Raw genomic sequence first — 15,831 nt, forward strand, 5'->3', positions numbered from 1 at the left:
GCCAGCATCTGGAGAGAGAGAGAAAAGTGAGGGATTGGAGAAGGCAAAGAAGAATGAGTCACACCCCAGACGATTCATCCAAATAAATGCTGTGAAGAGCTTTTTTAGAGGCTCTTGCTACTTAGGCAAGGGAATAAATGTAGAACACATTACAGAAGACAGTGTATCTATGTGAACCAGCTAATTTGTTTTTTTTCCACCGATGTGAAATAAGGCCAAGGACCTATCAATCAGCCCAGGAATGACTAATTATTGGAGAACAGAAGATTCTCTGTAGTTTATTCTTTGTATCAATACATGAAAAAAAAATCCCCAGAATTTTGTGGTCAAATGTGGCTTTAAGTGAATAGATAAGAGCCCAAGTAAATGGAAGCACTCTCCATTCCTAAGGGAAGTTGGTGAACTGCCCACATAATTTGCTGATAAAGGCCCATCTGTTAAAACAAAGTAGAGTTGCATTGGCAATACATTTCAGCCAGAGACTGTAAGTGGTTATTTTTTCTTGACAGCCTTGTTGCCTTTTTTTTTTTAAGCCCAGAAAACTCCTTGAGAGTGAAATATAGATTATGATATTGGCTTTAAGTTAATGTTACACTTTCTGCTTGGAGAGAGAAAAACCCATCGGCACAAGGTTCCCTGGTAAACACTGTTGCGTGATAAATTGTTATGAGAATAAAGTCATAAGGAAAACTCAGCTTTGCAAATGACACACGTAGAAAAACAGCAGATGTCTGATGAAGTAAAGAACCGACTTATTGCCAAGACCTTGAAAAACAAAATTAATTTCCTTTCGTCTTTGATAATGATGATGTAATGTAGTTAATAGGAAGAGGCTGCCATGCTCAAGTAGTTATAAAAGGAGAAACGTTCACCAGGCACTGGGTCAGAATCGTTGGTTTTAGTTGCTGTTACTCTTGACACGTTGGTTGCTAGATGAGGCGAGTCAAAGAAACAAGGAACTTGTTTCGTGTTGTTTGGAATGTAAATGGGCTTGGGCTCCATTAATATTTTTAAGCAGCTATTTCATGAAGAGGAAAAAAAGCAGTTAAATCAGAGTTTTGCCTCTGACAGTGATTTCAAATATTTGAAGCCTTTGAAAATTATTGTTGGTGAAAAAGATACTGCAGAAGAAAAAAAGTCGTATTTTACAAAATAATTAAATTTCCGTAAGGAGGAGCATGCTTGGTTTTTAGGTAAATGAGGCACATGGCTGGTGTCCTTTTCCATACAGACGTAATTTTAAAGTACACACCAGAGAGAGATTTATCGACTACTTAAGCCACGAACAATCCATAGGTGGGTCCAACTGTCTCTTTTCAGCTCCATCTAAAAATAATCAACATGAAAGCTTATTTTAAGGAACATCTGACCATTGTTGGCATCTTGCGTTTCAGGATGTATAAGCTGCTGAGTTTTCTGGTCCCAATAAACTAAGTTTTAAATAGGCAAAGTGCCAGCAGCCTAACTCTGGTCTCAGCATCAGAATTGGCCCCGTTCTGCGGCACATCTGAATTTGTTTTGTCTGCCTGAACCGCATGCCTTGTGAGCAACCTTTCAGTGAGGTTACTCTGAATCTCAGAAAGGGAGATATCCCTCTTATGACCTTCTGGTGGCCAGAAGGTCAGAGGATCAGCCATTAGAAATACCAGCTTGGTGGGGTTGATGAAATTTGCCCCCCTTCCAGTGTATTCCCTGGAAAGCATACACATGTATATCTGGGAGTCCCTCTTTCAACGGCTCCACCAGCAGAAACTCTGCGCATGGGTCGACACTCCTGACCCACTGCCCCTGACTGCTACCTCAATATGAAGGCCAGAGTTTGAAACTTTGTCTTTTGGTATTTTGAGGCCAGTCATTATCTGTCTTTGGGGGAAGATCCTTCTCCCTTGAGAAAAGAACTTTGAGGAACTAATGGATGAGTCTTTTCCAAATCCATGGTAGTTTATGTTGAAATCTAGGAGATGCAAAAGCTTTATCTGTTTTGTCTGCCCTTTTCCTTTTATTTTCTCTTTTCTGCTTCTAGACCATTTATATTGGAAACACATTTAAAAGGCCCTTTGTTTATTATTTTTCTTCTTTTCCACTTAATTCATCTGGTATAAATTAGGGTTATCTAGGAGGGAAACCTGACCATATACCTGTTGGCATAAAGTCCTTTGCTATCGTGAGAAGCTGCCTGGGTTGTGATGTTATAGCAAATAAAAACAATAATGATAGGAACCAGTTATCAAGCATGGTATAAGAGTATTAAGTTTTTTTTTTTTTTGTACTATCTTGTTAAATTGTGACTATCTTGTTATGGAAAAATGACAGATTACATACTATGAATAGCTCCCTTTTACAAATGAGGTAACTCAAGGCTCAGAGAAGTTAATTAATTTACCCAAGATCACACAAATCGTTTTGTGCCAAAACTGGGATTTCAAGGCCTTTACTCTTAACCCCCAGGCCATACAACTTTCTTCTTCTCTCCAACATTGTATTTTCTCTGCCTTTTGGTTTTCTGACCTGTAACCAGGATGGGAAGACATCCTATGGCATGAACATTTGCTGTTCTGAACTGGTCTGAGAGAGAAGGTCCATGTGTCCCAGTCTCTCCCTATTGTGGAAAGGTTCTTATTAAATTCAGTCATTCGGTTAATACATTTTGGAGGCTGCTGAAAGTGCCCTTCTAGAAAGATGGGTCAGGCTGTGGAGGTCCTTTCCCACCATAATGTAACAAGTTTGAAAGCTATTGCTTTTTGGGTTGAACTGGGAGATTTGGATATGTCTTCAAAGGTATGTCTTTGCTATTTCAGCTGGGGGATTTTTAGCTCAGTAGTCAAGCCCTAGAAGAGATGGAAACAGAGCCTGCTAAGCAGAGTTGTAAATCTCAAACACTTGCATTTTCATACAGAGTCAAGCAGAAGGGAGTAAGAACTTGGAAGCTCATCTCACAGAAGAAAAAAATCAAGGGAGGAGCTGGTAAACTTCATGTAGAAGTTTGCGGGGGTGGAGGGAAATCAAAAGGTCGGTGGAAGGCACGAGAGCTTACTAGGTAGACACTCTTGTGATGAGGCCTAGGAAGGAAGAGGGGAAAAGAATGAGACTCAGAATGAGCCGTATGATGGACAGATTGAGAAAGAAAACTCAGGTATCAGAACAAAAGAGAAATAACCATCTGAAAGTTTGAAGAGTAAGTCGTTTCCTTCTCTGTTTTTCTCTGAAATATTAGCCTAATATTTGTTTATTTTGAGAGAGAGAGAGAGAGAGAGAGCGAGCACAAGTGGGGAAGGGGCAGAGAGAGGGAGAGACAGAATCCCAAGCAGGCTCTGCACCATCATTCCAGAGCCTGATGCGGGACTCGAACTCATGAACTGTGAGATCATGACTTGAGCCAAGATGAAGATTCATATGCTTAACTGACTGTGCCTATCCTAATGGCTTTTATAGCTTTGTTTGAGCAGTGTTGAAGATGATATGGCTGTTATTTTAGAAAAATTAGGCATTATGAACTTCTGTAGAAAGTTTTACTCTTAGGAAGATTTTTTTTTTTTTTTAGCTTTACACATTACTTTTGGTAGAAGCTTACTACTAGATAAGGAGGAACTCAGTTTAAATACTCCATGAATAGAAGATGTTTGTCACTTGGAACAAAGAGCAGCAGTTTCTACAGGTGCTAAAACTTAAATAATTCTGCTTTCTTGGAGTTAATGGAAGGAGTATTTGAAAACCCAGAAAAACTCACAAAACATCTGAAGTAGTTGCACTTCTGTCTTGCAAATAAGCTCTTGTCTAGAATGGCTATGAGAAACTATTGGAAAACCATTGCTATAAACAAGGTTACACAAATGCCTTCAAACCTTGCAAGGGTATCATATATGTGTGCAGCACAAGCTGATTATCTTCACTGTATTGATGTTTTGGCTCCTCAAAACAAAGAAGTGGTTAAAAGCATGAGCCTTCAAGATGGATGAGACAGACAAGGTTCACATACCAGCTCTAATACTTATTTGTTCCATGTGTTTGCAAATTGCTTGAGACTCAATCTCCTCATCTGTGAAGTAGGGATAATATCCCTGCCTCATCCTGTTGTTCTGCAGACTAATAAGAGAATGTGTTACACACATTCCTGGCAGGGAAGGTACTCACTAAATGGTAACTATTATCATTATCTAGATGCTAAATACAGCTAAGCATTTTAATATGTAGGCTATTTTGTGTTTGGAAACTAGAGGAAACCCTTAAAGTCAGGCAGGTTCTCCTAATACCTGGACACTAAGCAGAGTGTCAGGGTGTTTGAAGTTGTTAATGTCTCAAACTCCCTACATAACAAGCCAGATATTTGTTAGTTTCTCTGGAGAAGCTCTGCCTTTCCATTGAGGAACACTGGACAATTCATTCATTCATTCATTCATTCATTCATCCATTCATCCATTTCTTTAGCTTCTGCTATCTGCCATGCATTGCCTAGGTGCTGGGTGTTTGAGAGTGCAAAAAATTGAGGAAGTTTCCCCTTCCTGCAACTTATATTCTAGAGGGAGGAGAGAGTTAACCATGAATAAATAAATACACGCAGAAGATTTTTTGACGAGCATAAGTACTCCAAAGAAAAGTCTTAGGGAGGTATAATGGACAGTAACCAGATGGAGGTGGAGGACTGATTCAGCTGGGGAGGTCACAGAAGTGCCTTGGAGCCGGTGGGTATTGAGGTAAGAAATGAAAGGTGAGAAGGACACAGGGAGGAGTCTTCCAGGTAACTTGAACAAGCAAATATAAGCACCTGTGGGCAGGAAGGAGCTTGGTGTGTTAGAAAAAGAAGGCCATCCTGTGAAGAATGTGGTGAAGGAAAGGGAGAGTGGTGCAGGTGAGTCTTGGTGAGAAGACAGAGACAAGGTACAAAGGATTAGAAAGGGGAAGGGGGTTCCCTGCAGGAAATTGCTCCACTATCAGATTCCACGTAAGTCACCCAAGAAGAAGCTTCTACTGTAGGTGGACTCCTTGTGCCCTCGGCACACAACAAAGTGAAAGACCAAGAGGTTAAGTAATAAGGGGACTCACTGGAAAAAGGACACTACAATTTTGGTGGTAATTTTACTTTGGAAAATAAATAAACAAAATATCCTCATTTCACCAGCCTTCCTGGTGCACCTGAATGCAATGGAGCCACTGGAAAGCTTCTGAAACACCTTATTTCAGTTTCTCCTTGAGAAGGTTGTAAAATTTTATATATGTTTTATATATAAATATATATATATATTATGTGTGTGTGTATAAAATAAAAACCTGTAAAATAATAGGTAGACCAATATATAAAAATTTATTATATATATAAATCTATAAATATATATTTATAAATATATATAAATCTACCTATCTATTATTTTAGTTCCCCCTCAAGGTTGTAAAATTATATATACTTAATGTATATATAATTAATAATATACATAAGTAATAATTTAATATATATAATACTGTAATTATCTCATATATACAAAATATCTTCCTATTATATGTATAGTCTATTAAAGGCTTAGAATCAACTATTTTCATTCTGTAGCAATTTTGATATTTTTGAAAATAGGAACATGTTGTATGAAAGCATTCTAATTCCTAGAAATAGATGTGTAGGCACTATTTAAGCCTTAATTTCTCCAGACTTTTCTTGCCTGTCCAGGGCTCACATGCTTGATGGTTTCATGCTAGGTGACATGACCGCATAGCACACAGCAACTTAACCCTGTTGGGGAAAGCGTGGTGCTCATGAGGCCAAGGTGGTGGGGTCAGGCACTGGTGGTTGGTTATCTTTGTTCTGTTACAAGGCCAAGAATTCATTTAGCCAGTTTAGGCATATGTGCCTTTGGCCATGAGGAGCACAGGTGATAGCATGTCAGTAGACAGGGAAGATCTAATGTGACCACAGCCATTTGGGAGAGTGGGTAATTGCCTCACTGTGGTCTCCACAGAGACATTTTGAGCTGAGGCTTCTCTCTGTCAGCAAAAGCCTCTGATATTTGAGAAATCCCATGGAAAGTCACATTCTAGGAAATGTTACTCTTCGTGGAGGCTCTCTCACTGGACAAGTCAGCTCTCCCTGTGTTTGCTAAGACACTCTGTCCACCCACTGGGAGTTGGCACAGTTTAGGGTAAAGAGGTACATCATTTATCCAAGTATAAAAAAGTGGTAGGAAAAAATGCTGCAGTCTGCATTGCAGGATAAGATATTCAAATGTAATTGGAATGCTTACAGCAGTTGATGGCCAAACTAGGTCAGTCAGTCAAAGAAGGTAGTCTGGGTTTGGAGATGATTTTACATGTAGAGGAATTCTTTCCATGACCTCAGCAACTGAGCACAGGAGAGCAGGTCTTTTCCCACAGGTGAATGATACTTGAGATGCTGAATGGTTTCATTTTGTAGCTGTGGTTCAAAGAGAGGGTGGAATTGGGTCCGAACTGCAATCAGCCAAAAAAGATACCAGCAAACTGAAAAGGTCACCAACATGGTGATAATCGCTTCTTAGGGATGAACCAAAGCACCAAGAAGCTGACAAGTCCCCAGAACACATTCATCAATGGCCTGTGAGGCCATTATACACCATGGTTACTACAGGAGCTTCCAGCCCCTGCTCTGCTCCCTCACGCTGGTCCTTTGTGGCTGATTTCCATGACAGGGGAAGAAAAACATTGCCTTTTGGCTAGCTTGAGTTTTTTTTTTTTCCCTCCACCACTTTGGTTTTGTATGGTTTGGCTCAGAGACTTTCCCCCCCAATGTGGCTCAGAGGTGTTGGTCATTCAATCTCAGGCCAAGGGTGCCAAGATCTATGTTCTGGCCATTCCAGGTGAGTTTGCCGAGAGGTGTGGCATGTGTGCATCCAAAGGCTGTTTGACCCTGAACTTTTGTGGTGAACTACATGAGAGGACTGGCAAAGTATTCATTGAGCACAGGGTCAGAAGACAATGGCACATTACCTTAAAACAACAAACTTTCCTGACTACCCCTCTAAAGGATTAATACAAATCATTATTTTAAAAGGAGGAAGGAAGGGAGAAAAATGGATATACTCCTGCTGGGGGACAGATGTCAATAAATCATGCCAGTCTTCTTTCAAATGTTGCTCTTGAACACTAAGGAAATTAATATAAAAGATATGTTTCCTGAGAGTCACAAGACTCAGGAGGAAGGCATGAGGAATTTGTGGACCTATTTCTAGGTCCTTGCAAATGCACTTTATGATCCATGTTCTCCTCCATGAAATACTGAGTTTCTCCTGACTTAATTAACAGAAATGCAAGAATGAGGGGAAACTGTTTCAATAATAATATAATTGGAGATAGGCAATGCAAGCGTACACATGAATAAAACAAATTGCTAAAGTCATATGAAAGTTTGGATGGAGAAGACTGGAAAAAATGTTATAGAAAAGAGAGGCTACTGCCTCTCGGTTGAAATTACAAGTGGTGGGCTGGTAGGGAAGTCATAGACGTTTTGGTCTTAGGTTGGCAGTGCCTGTGCTGGCTTTGAACTTAGATGCCTCCATTCAAATCCCAACATTTCCAGTTACTTCCATGTGACCCTGGGGAAGGTAATGAGCCTCTTTAGGACCACTTACCTCATCTGTTAAATGGTACCTATTTCATAGGACTCTTGTGAGAACTAAAGGAAATAATATAAAGCTTGTCAAGCGCTTAGCTCCATGCCTGGTAAATGCGAGCTCTTGATAAATGGTGGCTATCAATATTAAGTCATGCTTTAGGAGGAAATATACAAAAGAGCTTGGCAAGGGGTCTGTATTCTTCCTGGAGGCTATAAATGTAAAGACGACACACCCTATGGCCTATTTTCTGGGCTTAAGCTGTAACTGTCATTGTGTCAGGAGACACCATTTTTTCCCACCTTTTCCTCATTTTCTGGCCTATGTCACTGATCCACTTTGCTTTGGATCCTGAATCAAAGTGGTTTAATATGCTTCAGTGATCTTTGTTGCACATTTCCCATACTAATGAAAAGCTCAGAGTGATTTAAATATACATTTACATATGATATAAAGGAGGAATATGCAGGAATGTATTTCTAAAATTATAACATATACGTGATATACATGAAGGCATGTGCGAGTAAACATAACATCTTAATTAATGGGGCAATCTAAGGGGCTATATCCCAGAATGAGTCCCGTGGACTATTTTAGCAATTTAGGTCTCTATATGCTCTCCTCCAATTTCATAGATTAAGGATTTAGGGATCAAAGCAACAGTCATAAAGTGATACAGGAATCCGTGGAACTGATTTTTTAAATGAATATTGTCATGGGTTTACAAACAATTGTATGTCCCAAATGCACGGTGTCCTGGATTTAATTTTTTTGTTTGTTTGTTGTACTTTTGGATGCACAATTTCAGATCGTTTTCTGTGAAGTACTTGTGAATTCTGTAGGATGAACCGTGAGAGAAGTGTATAAATTTTTATTATATGTCCTAAATTGCAAAATGAATTGTTAAAATTAGATCTAGCCGCGTATGTAGCTCTTTAGTAACTCTTGTAAACTTAGTTGGAATGGGAAAGTTGCTTTTGGAAGGTCCAAGCCGTCCAACTGTACCGCTAAGCTTCCTCTTACAGTTTGTGTGTTTAAGACCAACAAATGCTAGAAAAGTGTTCTTGGAGCTGTTTGGACATTTTTGTCTTTTAATTCAGAGAGCAAACTATTTTGAACTCCACACCAAATCGTCATGGCTCTCAAAAGGAAAGGCATAGCAATGCACTGCTCTTCCATGGACCAAATAAATCCTGAAGGAAAATATTGGATCATTCTGTTTATTCCTGTGTCAAGAGTTTATTGATCGAGTGAGCTCTCCTGTAGCTCAGGCAGCCTTTGATCTGCCAGGGAGAAATTGGGTTTGGGATTTTGGCGGAAGGGAGGGGAGGAGGTTGGGGAAGGACTTGGAATGTAATGGCCCTTGTTATCTGTAGTGGCCAGAGACACCCTGACACGGGCCAGCTCCCCAGCTCCGAGCTGCTGCTGGGGAGGAGCAGAGGCCGGGGGTTGGCTAGTGGGAGCTGAAGGCAGGACTTTGGCATTTTCAGTGGGAGAAGCACTTAGTTAAAGCCGTTGGAGTGATTTCTTGCTGCTAATAGATTTGTTTCTTTAGAGCCAGATAAGTAAAGGAAATGATGACTTTTAAGTGAATAGTTCCCCTGCTTGGGGCTGGTTAGTGTCAGCTAGTCCAGTGGCAGGAAATACCGATGGGTTTTTCTTTCTTTCTTTCTTTTTTTTTTTTTTTTTTTGTAGTCTAGTGACAAAAGCCTTTGCTGTCTCCCCTCCCCCCTCCCCCACACCCCCACCTTCTTACCCTCTCTCCTGGCCTACAAAACCCAGACGCCGGCCCTTCTGCCTGCTGGTGGAGGGCCAAGGCTTGTCTGAAAGCCGTTTAAGTAATTGCTCATAATTGCACATGTTTCCCCGACTGGGCTTTTACCTCTCCACCCCTGAAATTAAAAGGGGCCAAAGATGTGTGACCTTTTTCTAATGGGATAGGTTCTGGAACAAAGGAATTCAAGGAGGAGGCCCGGGGCCTTTATCAGGGCTCATCTCTGACAGCTGGCCCAGGCCTGGGGGGAGAGGCAGGATTGTCCTTTTTCAAGTTGGAGAGGAGCAGGATTGGGAGGAAATTCCTCCTCCCTAAACCTCAGTTTCATGTAGTGCATTCTGAAGTTCTCACTTCTCTCTTCCTCCACTCTGCCTGAGCGCCACATCTTTGTCTGATGCTGAACAGCAATGAATTCTGAAAAGGAGTTGAGCGACCACACCCTGTGACAACTCAGGAGGTCTGCCTTTCTCTGGATAACTCCTTATCCCTTGAATAACTCATTTCTCTAAGCCCCAGGTTTCTCATCTGAAAAACAGGGATGATGGGATAATGTCACCTGTTCGAGGGATTAGAGATAATGATATGCAATGCATAAGGCTTGGCACCAAGGAAGCCAATACATGGTCATTAATTCCTAAATATGATTCCTCGATGTTGTTTCACTCTCCTTCTTCTAATCTGTCTGAGCTGGGGATAAACAAATTCTAGGCCTTGAATTTTCGGACTCAGATTAGCTCCAATCTATGGAATTCTAAACACAGAAAGGAATTTTAGAATCATCTAGTCTACATTAGAAGCACCTGAGGGGTTTTTCGTCTGTTGGGTAGTAGGCTCTGGGTGTTAGTATTTTTATAAAGAGGTTCAAGGTTATTTCAATATGCAACTAGAGTGGAGAACAACTGATCTTGTTGCACCACAAATGAGAAACCTGAGGCCAATAGAGATCTGTTAATTCCCTCATTAGCTTGCTGACCCGCCCCTCTTTGCGTGTAGCACCAACTATGCATCGAGAATTTACTGTATGTCAGGCAATGTTCCAAGCCTGGGAGATGACTTCGTGGATTGCTGTCCTTGGAGGAGAGCACCAGAACCAAGACTGAGCCCTGGTAGGGAATACTTCTGATCTATCAACTGCTAGCTTGTTGCTCTAAGTTGCTACTTTACATTAGTAAAAGTTGCACTTGGGGCAAGGAGAAATCTGTCATTTGAGATGAATAGCTGATAGGGATTTAAGCTTCTAGACTAGATGGTGTCTTCTCCGTGCCGAGACTCCTGTGATCTTTACTAAATCCAAACATCCCAGAGTATCTTGGACTCTGAGTGTCCCGAGCCATTTTCTGTGGGCTGTCCTCTTGTCTTCAAATTGGCCTCATGTATGAGGGCATAGTTCATGAACTACAACCAGATTCTGGTCTGGAAATCCTGCTGACACAAACAAAATGGAGACAACGTGAAAATTCTGCGCCTTGGTTTATGCTATTATAGTTAATGATCTGTCAGTATTTCCATTATAAACCCCTATTTTCGGGGATGTATAAGCCAGTCATAAACGTTCTCTCCAGGCAGAGCTTTGGCACTTGTGATTTCAGCCTGGAAGCACATGTGTGTGTTGGTGTGTGCATGTGTTTTTACAAGGATATGAGAGAAAAAAATAAGTTAGCCATTTTTAAGCAAAGGATGGTGAGAAACAGGGGCGGGGGGAAAGGTGGTAATTGATTGCAGATGCTCTTTTGATGCTGCCAGGACTTGAAAACTGCTGAGTTGCTTTGCCCCCCAATTGGGGATCTTGAAGGGTTGAGATGCTATTCTGTGCCTTAATTCTGTGCAAGAAATGTTATTTGATGAAGTAAAAATCCACATATGAAGGGGTAAAGTATGGACTTGGGTAGTTTCCACAAGATCGGGAATTGACTCAGATCCAGAAGCTGTAGGGACCAGAAGCCAAAGAATCAGAACAATATACTGCAAAGACAAATTCTTTTCACCTGAGCCTGGCTGATTCCCTCCATCATCCCCTCTTGTTCTATCCCTAGGTATAGGGGATGAAGAAGGTGTAGCAGGGGCCTTCCAAGAACCTGCTTCACTTTGATTTTGGTGGTAGCCATAGCTGTCTTGGTGTGTGGTTGATGGATGGAGTTGTCCATTTTCCCTTTGAATACAGAATTCCAGAAGACTTCTGATAATGTGGATCTAATGAGATTATATCAAAACAGTCATGTGAAAGGCACCAGGCTGATGATGTTGGTTAGAATCCAGGAATCAAACCATCTATAACACTCCTCAAGTTGTAAACCCTGAAGTGGCTATTATGCGTTAAAACAAAACAATCTAATTTTGTGGGCTGCTTCTCCCACAGTTTTTCCAGAAGGATGCTGTAGTTTAAAATCTAAGAAGGACTAATCTTGAGCAATAAAGGAATATGTAGAAGAGAAACCAGGGCCAGGAAAGTCAGAATCCATTTTGTCCAAACACATGCACATCAGTCAAAGTGCACAATGTATGCCTCTCACACAGGAAACTTCACACCTGCATGCTAAGAACAGAGACCAGGGTTGTATTCATCCTTACATCTCGAGACTGGGACCTAGTGAGAACACAGAAGCTTCTAGACCCATTTCCCCTCACAACCATCAACAATTGTCTATGGTGTATAGCACTGTGGAGATATCTATCTATCTATCTATGTATCTATCTATCTATCTATCTATTATTGTCAAAAGACCATGTGCCTCAAGAAGCACTCATTTCCTGCAACTTTCTCTCTCACTCACTGTACATTAGCCACTAGGATGAACTTTGTGTTTCTTGAGCACATCAAGTTCATTCCTTCTCTAAGGCCTTTGCACCACTCCTCCCTGTGCCTGGAATGTTCTTCCCTCCTCTCTTTGCCTGGCTGGTTCTTTATTCTCATTTTAGACTTAGCTCGAACATCCCTTTCCACACAGAGCCTCACTTCTCTCTCCCCTGTCACTTTCTTCCAGGGGTTTGCAAACTATGCCCTGGGGGCCTGAAGTGGCCACCAACCTGGTTTCATATGGCCTGAGAGCTAAGTATGGCTTTTACATTTTTTTTTAAGTGGTTGAAAAAAGCAAGAGAAGATGACTATTTTGTGATAAAAAAATTGTATGAAATTTGAATTTAAGTGTCTGTAAATAGATAAAGCTTTATTTGAACTCAGCCAGGCTCGTTCATTTACATGTCGTCCGTAGCTGCCTTCATGCTACAGTGGCAGAGTCGAGTTGTTGCAATGGACAATCTTCAGCTCACAAAACCTCAAATACTTTCCCTCTGGCCCTTTAAAAAGTTTGCTGACCTCTGCTGTAGTCTAGTACTGCATTTCAGTTTCTCTGTACCCCTTGCCTTTGGCTATCAATTATCTTACTATCTGTTTGCTTTTATATTTATTTGTCTGTGTCTCCCCACTAGAAGCTCTGGAGGGCAGACCTTTTCTGTTTGATTCACTGATGCCTAGTTCAAGACATAAAATGGACGCTGAAAATGTATGTGCTGAATGAATGAATGAATGGATACAGTTCTTGCACCAAATGATTGGCTCTGAAACTTAAATGGGCTCATTCATCCCTTCATTCATTCAGGAACTAACTACTGAGTGCTTACTATGTGGCAAGCATTTGTACCTTTGGCTTACCCATTCATTTGCTTTCACGGCGGTTGATGTATCAAGACTGCTTCCTTTCCTGGGCAGCTGTGGAGTTAGTGCCTATGGGCTTGGCAGACTTTGCAAGTCACCAGACAATTCTCTTTTTGTCTGATGAGGCAGTCTCCCATTCTGTTGCATTCTTCCCTGACAGCGGCACTAGGGTTGTGCAGCTCAGAGCTCTACATTGCCTCTTGGGGTGACCCATCCACTCTCCCTCAGGGAGAGGCATCAGTCCTATTTCTGCTTATTCAAGCACAGCTTTTGCTTCTGCTTGTGTACCAGAAATCCTCCTCTCCTCATGTTCCCATTCATCTGGGTTTGCCCTGCAGCCTCCCACTCACACCTGCAAATCTCGTTGAGGTGGCGTTGGATTCTTCATTACTGGCCTGAAAGCATTTCCCTGAACTCAAGCCACAGATTCCAAGAGAGAGGAGGGTAAGAGGCTGGTGGTCCGCAAGCTTTCAGCTTTCCCCCTCCTCCTCCTTCCTGCCTTCTGTGCAGATGAGTTTCTGAGAAAGATTCTCTGTGTGCTTTTTCTGGAGTGGATGCTTAGTTTACTAATGGCATTTGTAGAGTAGGAGGATGTAATAGTCCACCTTTATATATTATATATCTCAGTTCCTGGTGACATAGGAAGATAATTACCCACGCTGAGTTTACAGAGCAATTGATAACCAGAACAAGATGTTGAAAGATCTCAGGTTCAGACACAAAAGAAAGGATGCAGTTCATCTTTAAGGAAGCCTATCTCCTTTCCTCATGTGTTAGGATAAAATGCCCATTTTTGAACTTATCAAGTTTGCAGTTGTAGTGACTGTATGATCTATATCTTCCAGGCCAACTCTGCTTTGAAGTGTATTTTCTCATTGTAAAATCATGAATGCCAATATGGAGTTGGTGAGTCTGGTCACTCCATCTTTGAGATTTTTTTTTTAAATGTTTGTTTATTTATTTTGAGAGAGAGCATGAGCAGGGGAGGGGCAGAGAGAAAGGGAGAGAGAGAGAATCTGAAGCAGGCTCCATGCTGTCAGCACAGAGCCCAACGCAGGGCTCAATCTCATGAACAGTGAGATCATGACCTGAGCTGAAATCAAGAGTCAAATGCTTAACTGACTGAGCCACTCAGGTGCCCCCATCTTTGCAATTTTAATAGGAGTAGTTGGTCTGTTTTGACACCCTTTTCAGCACTTCCTGGATTGTCCAGTTTTCCTCTGAACAGTAAGGAGCTGGCAGGGTTCAGCCAGGGTGGATGATGGCCAGAGAAGTTGAGGACAGCTCTTGGACAGGGCTGATGGGGGAACTGAGATAAGATGAAACTGACCTGTCATTGTTCCCTGATTTATCTGATTGAGAATCAGAGACTACTTCTCATGTGTTGTATATGTCTCCCATCTTGGTTCTTACTTTAAATATGAGCCTGTTCATGTTCCTACAGAGCCTCCAAGAACACCAGAGTAGAAAGTTCAAATAAAGGGTAATGCCATTATGTTGGCCACCTGGCAACCCCAAGCACCGAGAAAAGCTCCAGGCCCATGTGGGTGCTTCATAAACATCATTTAACGTTTAATGGAGGGAAGAGACTAGTAAATGTGCTCTTGGTTGGCAAGAGGATAGGGAATCTGATCCCTTCCCTCTGACATTTAAGCTCTGCTTTTTCCACACACAAAAACACACATAGCCAGAGAGAATAGATGAGGCACATATAAGAGATTCAGGAAAGCAATTCATAAGGAAAAAAACCAATTCCTGTTTTTGTTGTTAAATGGCATTCAAAATACCAACCCCACAGTGCAGAGGTGGATACATCCTGACATCATTAAATACAAGGTCTGAAAAATATACTGGCCAGTTTTAGGTTTGGACTAGGGCAGAATAAGAGAGGGTCTGGCTTCCTTTCTCTTCCCAACCTCTATCCCTTGTTCCTAAGACACCAGGTGTCTTTAGAACAGAGCATTTCCGAATCTTAAGTACATATGTATCACCTTTTGGTCTTGTCAAATACACATGCAAATTCACCATGTCTCCAGTGGGGTCTGAGATGTGCATTGAGCGAGTGTCTAGCTGATGCCCTTGCTGCTGGGCCACGGTCCACACTTTGAGTCATGAATCCTTGGAGAACAAGTCCTTGAGTCTAAATCACTTGCTTCTTCTTGGCCCGAGGTCCAATTCACTCCCTGGGCCTGAGTTCTGAAGTGGGAGGCATTTTTCTTGGGCTAGAGGGTTTGAAATGTGTGTGCATGTAGTATAGTTTGGGTTCCTGATGAGCCTGCTTTTGGGGTTCCTCGTAAGCTTGTTGTCCTCCTCAGCATTTCCAGTGGGACTGAGATTCTCTTCTGCCTTTCCTGGTACTTCTCCATGCTGTGTCCCCATCAGAGGGCCATAGGCTGACAGTGGGAACTGTTCACATCAGGAAATGACTCTGCCATTCTCTGGCTGTGAAAGCTGGGCAAATTACTAGCGTTTAGGCCTCAGTTTTCTCATTTGTAAAATGGAGAAAAGTATACCACCTAGGTCGTAGAGTTTTTAGGATTCGGTGAGTTAGCCTGTGTGATGAGCTTAATATGGTGCCCAGCTCAGAGTTAGCCCTCAGGGACTGCTGGTTTGTACTGTCACATGTGCTGATCTCTGCCTCTCTCAGGAGCTGATGGTGCTCAGGAGAGACATAGTTGTTACCGTATTTGTGGCCAAGTTTTCACTGTAAACTTTGGTCTTCAGGAACACATTCAGGCACATTGTGATTAGAAGATTATGAAGTGAGCAAGCTCTGGGGACAAAGGACAGAACCAGTTCTGTTACCTCAGTTAATCTCAGGTGGCAGCTTCTGT

The 15,831-nt window shown here is 41.7% G+C and overlaps 1 protein-coding gene and 1 pseudogene across 1 annotated transcript in view; both read right to left on the bottom strand.

Annotated features, from left to right (window-relative positions):
- Positions 1-15,831, bottom strand: part of LOC147579951 (uncharacterized) — a 366,722-nt gene that overhangs the window by 84,450 nt on the left and 266,441 nt on the right. The window lies entirely within an intron of this gene.
- Positions 6,290-6,578, bottom strand: LOC147579952 (V-type proton ATPase subunit e 1 pseudogene; annotated as a pseudogene).

Source organism: Puma concolor, chromosome B3, assembly GCF_028749965.1.
Source record: "Puma concolor isolate L17-30 chromosome B3, mPumCon1.1.hap2, whole genome shotgun sequence".
Lineage (NCBI taxonomy): Eukaryota > Metazoa > Chordata > Mammalia > Carnivora > Felidae > Puma > Puma concolor.